Source organism: Ursus arctos, unplaced genomic scaffold (assembly GCF_023065955.2).
Source record: "Ursus arctos isolate Adak ecotype North America unplaced genomic scaffold, UrsArc2.0 scaffold_16, whole genome shotgun sequence".
In the NCBI taxonomy this organism is placed as follows: Eukaryota; Metazoa; Chordata; class Mammalia; order Carnivora; family Ursidae; genus Ursus; species Ursus arctos.
Window position 1 is genome coordinate 53,059,389 of NW_026622830.1, and position 6,085 is coordinate 53,065,473.

The 6,085-nt window shown below is 41.5% G+C and overlaps 2 protein-coding genes across 7 annotated transcripts in view; one reads left to right on the top strand and one right to left on the bottom strand.

Annotated features, from left to right (window-relative positions):
• Positions 1 to 6,085, bottom strand: part of LOC130543845 (uncharacterized) — a 407,309-nt gene that overhangs the window by 264,550 nt on the left and 136,674 nt on the right. The window lies entirely within an intron of this gene.
• LOC125281957 (focal adhesion kinase 1-like) overlaps positions 1 to 6,085 on the top strand; it is a 344,868-nt gene that overhangs the window by 22,090 nt on the left and 316,693 nt on the right. The gene's annotated exons all lie outside the window — the stretch shown is intronic.

Below are 6,085 nucleotides of genomic sequence, written 5' to 3' on the forward strand. Positions count from 1 at the left end.
CTTTCATTCACTGTGGCGGCAGACTTGTTTTATGAACCATCGTATGTTCACACGTCTGCGTATGAGACTAAAAATGTCACTGCCGTATTGGTATTGACATGTTTAAACAAATAGCATTTGAGAAACTAAATTTAGAATGTTTTGGCAGTCTTGTCTTGTGCAGTGGCCTGCCCAGAGCAGCCGAAAGGACTAACCCAATAATGAGTGCTATCTCCTCTCTTAAGAAGCCTCACTTCAGGGCTGGGTGCTGTCCTCAGAGTGAGTGCTGCTGGAATGGAACTTTTCGTCCTGGTTAGGTAAAGCTAGAGGCTGGATAAAACTAAAACGACACAGTGGGATCTCTTCCTGAAACAAAATATCTGTCATATTTCTATTTCTGGCATGCTGTTTTGAAACTAGTCTGAGAAATTATTTTTTTTAAGATTTTTATTTATTTATGTGACAGAGAGACAGCCAGCGAGAGAGGGAACATAGCAGGGGAGTGGGAGAGGAAGAAGCAGGCTCCCAGCGGAGGAGCCCGATGTGGGACTCGATCCCGGAACACCGGGATCACGCCCTGAACCAAAGGCAGACGCTTAAGCACTGTGCTACCCAGGCGCCCCTGAGAAATTATTTCTAAAAGTGGGTGTTGCAGCAATTAACAACAAACATTTAAGACTATTTGTAATCAAAGGCATATCACTTTTAAATATCTGTATTAATTCCATAATTTTTGATTTTTTAATATTGGTGAAATCATTTTAATAACTGGTCATGAGGTCAAAATGAATAGATAAGCAAATGGAATTTATCACACATTTTAAAGGTCTGTTTTAGAGACTCATTCAGTTACTGGACCTGCGTTTATTTCTTCAGCACATACTAAACACTAGGCACTGTTTGAGGTGCTGGAGGTGGTGAACAAAATGGAAAAAAGACTCGCCCTTCTAAAACCTCTATTCTCATGAACTTTGGTGAGTGTAAGGAATTAAATATGTGAACATGTACTTCTTCCCTCTCCGTGAACTGGTTTTTATCTTCTAAAGACCTCATCTGACGGTTCTCGTCATAAGCGATCTTCCAGTTGGGGACGAACATACTCCTTCACGAGTGCAGTGAGCAGAGGATGTGTGACGCAAGAAGAAAATAAGAACGGGAAAGCCGGGGCCCAGGCTATGGTGCAGGTACGTGGCTGGCCGGAAACATAAAGACCTCCGCTTGGAGTCCATTTGAACATTTTGTTTATTGTGATAGCATCATTAAAGTACGGGGATATTTGTATCTACCTGTCAGTAAACAGCCCTTAAGTTCTCATTCTGAGTTTTCTTCCTGACCGCTCATCTTCAGTTTGTAAAGATTCTTTTCTAGTCGAAGGAGACCTATGAGCCGGTTGCAGGTTTTTGAGAGGGATTATTACGCAGTGAATGTGAAATGACTGAGATCCAAATCTTAAAAAGCATGTCCTGAACACATATGGGGAGTTAGTCCATCATCTGGACTCTAATTTGCAAGACAAGCATGGTGATTCTATAATCCCATAAAGAATATTCTTCTTAAAAATTGCCTGTTTGATGATAAATGCTCTACTTTTTAAATCTTTATCTGTATGAATATTTAAATAGAACCAGTGCCATTTGGGAACATTGGAAAGAACAACTTTGGCTGATCTCTTAATCTTCCCAGACCTCAGGATTTTACCTCAAAAATGGGGATTGGGAGATTGATTACCTCTTGGCCCCCATCTACGTGGAAGGTTGTTAGGTCTCTAAGTGAAAACACAGAATGCCTCTTTTTCCCCTGCTCCCTGGCGCCCACCCTCTACCCCATATCCACCTGAGGTAGCATAGGCATAGCTTGCCTGTTGCCCAATTTTCAGTGACATGCTTTTGTCATCCATCTCTCAGTAGGATTCCTTGTCATGGTATCCTTTTTGCTTTCAGGTTCATTAGCAGTTTAATACTCTGTAACTATTGAATCTTCTCATTTTTCAGTGAAAATCAGCAAATAATTGGAAATCAACTTGAAACAAAATGAAGATGATTTTACTTGAGTAGCTTCAAAGAACTCTGGTGCCAGTTGTTAGGAAAATCTGTGCCCTCACCAGAGAAGTGCATGCCGGAGTCCCTAGCCTGTGTCCCTTGGTATTCCTTGTCCTCCAAGTGGATTGCCATATGCCATCCTCAGCCATCCCACTGCCAGTATCTCCCTAGGTTCAGGAGAGTGTTAATTTGTTTTCTGAAAGGATGAGTTACATCGACTTGGCCAAACCAAGAAAAAATACTTTCCACTTGATTGTAGCACAACAGTGTTCAAAAATGTTTAGTTTGGATTCTAATAGCTGTGTTTGTTCTCTTTGTATCCAGTATCTTTGGTCCTTTCCTTGGTTCATTAGGAAAAAGTGGCCAAGTACAGGTTGAATAAGCTAGTACTCTTCTCCAGTTGCTGTTGAGAGGTACAATTTGGACGTATTAATTTTTTTTTTAATTTTTACCTTAACCAGTACTGACATGGTAGTAAGAAAGATTCATGGAGTTGGCATTTTGATCTTTTTTAAAAAAGAAAATGAGCGGAGAATATAATATATGAAGACTCCTCACTTTTACTTGGGAGTATGCAAAGTTTCCAATTCACATCAAGAAACCAAATACCTTGAGTGAAAGATCTGTCTTGCAGCAGATCGTCTATGCCATACGTCTTCCAAAAACATGGCCCCGAGGGGCAGCTGGGTGGCTCAGTCGGTTAAGCCTCCGACTCTTGATCTCTCAGCTCAGGTCTTGATCTCAGTCAGGGTAGTAAAAAAATAAAATGGCCACTAAAATTATACTACCACTGCTAGAGTTGGTTAGTCAAAAAGTTCTTTGTTTTCCTTTTTCCCACTTGAAAGCTAGGAAAGTCTTCACAATTGCTGTTATCATCTGTTACCAATTATTACAGTGCTTATTTAGTAATTCTTTCTAGAAAAGTAGGCCCTGACACCTTTTTAATCTTGCACAAGATAATCTTAGAGGCTGTCAATATTTAAATTCACCCACTTGACTTTTGAGCATGTTTATTTTAATTTCTTCAGTCCGTTTGTGCATCTATTTTAAGATGTTGTGTTGATAGATTTCATTCCCAGGTGAGCCAGAGAATTCTGTTTGTTCCCAGATCCTTTGAATTTGTACTGCTGAACACAAGGGAGACTTAAGAAGGCATAGGATCTAGGTAGATGGTACCCATCCACCTTCATCACCAGACTGACAACTCAGTCTCCTAAACTGAAGGGTCACTGGAGTCGTCTGTGTCAGTAGTAACACAGTGGTAACTTTACTGTAGTGCCCCTAAGCAGTCACTTACGACTACGTAACAGGCCACATCTGTGCATCTCACCATTTTCTACTGAAACACCCCTGACAGGAATGGACAGTGAACTTGTACCCCAAAGGTCTGAGGTAGAGTGTAGAGCTGTTGGCTGGTCATCTAAGTTTTTTTAAATCTGTTTTTATCTCAAGAATTCACATAGGTTTTATATCCTACTGCCTAATATCGTTCTCCTAGTCAAGGTATATGCACCTGGAAGCTCTGTACTGTTGACCATGTGGCCTTGCCGGTTTCCTGCCTCCCTACAGCTACTAGAGATCTGCGCCCGTGTTGGGTGGTGCTGGCCGTGCTTCCTACCTGCAAAGTTCATGTGCTGGGAGATTCCACAGCAATCAGATGGTTTTTCCCAGCCACTGTCTGACCACTGCTCCTCTTCCTCTCCCCGTCCCCGACCCCAAAATTTCTCACCCAGAAGCAGTGATCCTATCTTACTGTTTTCCCCTTTTCTTTTGAGGTAATGTAAAAAGAAGTCTTCAGAAAGTTTTCTGATTCATAAATTTTCTATAGTTGCACTATTAATTTGTATTAATAATTTTTTTCTAGGAAAGGTCTTTCAAGTGTGTCAGGTGATTCTAAGAGAAGCATTTTAAACAATCTTGAGTATGTGTTGGTACCACTTGCCTTAGTTGAAATGACTCCAAGGTGATTGTTTAGTAGAGGGAAATTAATATCATTATCTTTAAGAAAAATTTGTTCAGATTTATGTGTTTAGTTCCATTTATATGTTTACTGTAAAATTTGTTGATTTCAAGGTATTTTTGACCAATGCAGCAAACGTCTTTTTGTTGGAACCATGTCCTGAAGTTCCCATGCTCTTAAGAGAACAAGCTGATGCCTGTAAAGCTGTTTTGATTATTCGTAGGCGCATGATAATGGAGCTTACAATGAATAAAAAGACATGGTAAGTTTATTTCAAATTCATTAATTCTGTAAAACATGTTTCTGTTTTTCAACATAATAATTAGAACGTCAAAGCCTCCACCTACTGATGGCTTTACAAAGTGAACAGTAAGATGATAATCAATCTTCTGTAACAGTTTCTGTGAATTATGAAGAAGGTAAGTATCCAGCACTTTGATAGTTTATTTTTATTATTGGCTTTAAAAATGTTACTGAATGAAAAGTAGTCATATTACTTAATAGTAGATTTTTCCATTTTAAATTGTCATCAGACTGCTTTGTGGAAAAGCAATGCAACTGGTGTTTTCTATCCTTCTTCATAAGCCCAGGAGCGGTTGTTAATTGCTCTGAAATGCTGTTAACTGATTTTTATTGCTTCCAATTTGAAGCTTTGAATTCACTTTGGTAAACCAATTATCTGAAATGACAGACTGTCAGAATGACCGAATAATAGTACCGTCAAACATATAGTGGCGTCATGAAAATGTGCTTATGCGAAATGTTTTCGTTTTTCTCCTTTGTTTTTGTTTGGTGTCTCTGTATTTATAATACCCCGAAAGTACACAGTGCTGTGGGTTTTTCCCACGCCCCCGTCCCATGATGAGCGCATCACTCCAGCTTAGGAGGTGCTTTCAGACGTTGTCAGCAACAGAGACCTCAGAGCCACTCTGTAACCCTCTTTCTTCATGCCCCTCAGTTCTAGTTGTAAAATGCCTCTCCAGCCCGTCCTTTACGTGTTCCTCCCACCCATCGCTGCCCTGGGGCGGCCTGGCTGGGTCAGCCCTGCTGTCAGTGGGCTTTGGCCTCTGTGCTCAGTGCTCAGGGCTGCTGCAAACCAGCTCTGGTGGCCACTTCCCTCCTGGAAGTCCTCAGTGGGGCCCCGTTACCACACCTGTGTTCTGGATGCTTTTTCTTTTCTTTTTTTTTTTTTAGTTTTAGTTTTATATATTTATTTAACACAGATAGAGACAGCCAGCGAGAGAGGGAACACAAGCAGGGGGAGTGGGAGAGGAAGAAGCAGGCTCACAGTGGAGGAGCCCGATGCGGGGCTCGATCCCATAATGCTGGGATCACGCCCTGAGCTGAAGGCAGACGCCTAACCGCTGTGCCACCCAGGTGTCCCCTGGATGCTTTTTCTGGATGTCCTTGAGTCAGCACTAAAGGGAAAGCTCTGTGTGCACCTGGTGGAAAGCATAGAAATGAGGCAGGACTGACCTGGCAGGGGCCCCTAGGGCTGTGGAGTCCAGCCTTTTCCTTTCTCCCATGAAGGGAGGGTGGGCCCAAAGGAATCCCATCAGGTAGCAAGTTCACTGGTACAGAAACCACAGGAATCAAAATGATTATTTTAGGATGTAAATTCCAGGGGCGCCTGGGCGGATCAATCGTTGGGCATCTGCCTTCGGCTCAGGGCGTGATCCCGGTGTTCAGGGATCAAGCCCCGCATCAGGCTCCTCTGATGGGAGCCTGCTTCTTCCTCTTCCACTCCCCCTGCTTGTGTTCCCTCTCTCGCTGGCTGTCTCTCTCTCTGTCAAATAAATAAATAAAATCTTTAAAAAAAAAAAAAAAAAGAAGTAGAATAGTTGTTATACCGAGAGTTTTGTCTTCTCCCAAGTTACAGCCAGGACTAGCTGCAGACACCAGAGGATTTTGAACCAGTAGTTTTGTTCATGATAATAGCTGATTTCTCCGTAGCTCAGATCCTGATTACAGTTGATCAAATAAATTTTGAGACGCTAAAAGAAAATCAAGATCAAGTGCTTTTTATTTTAAAGTTCATTTTATTCCTAGTAATTTAAAATATTTTGTTAAAACTCATTCTTCTTCCAAATGAGGGTGATTCAGTTCT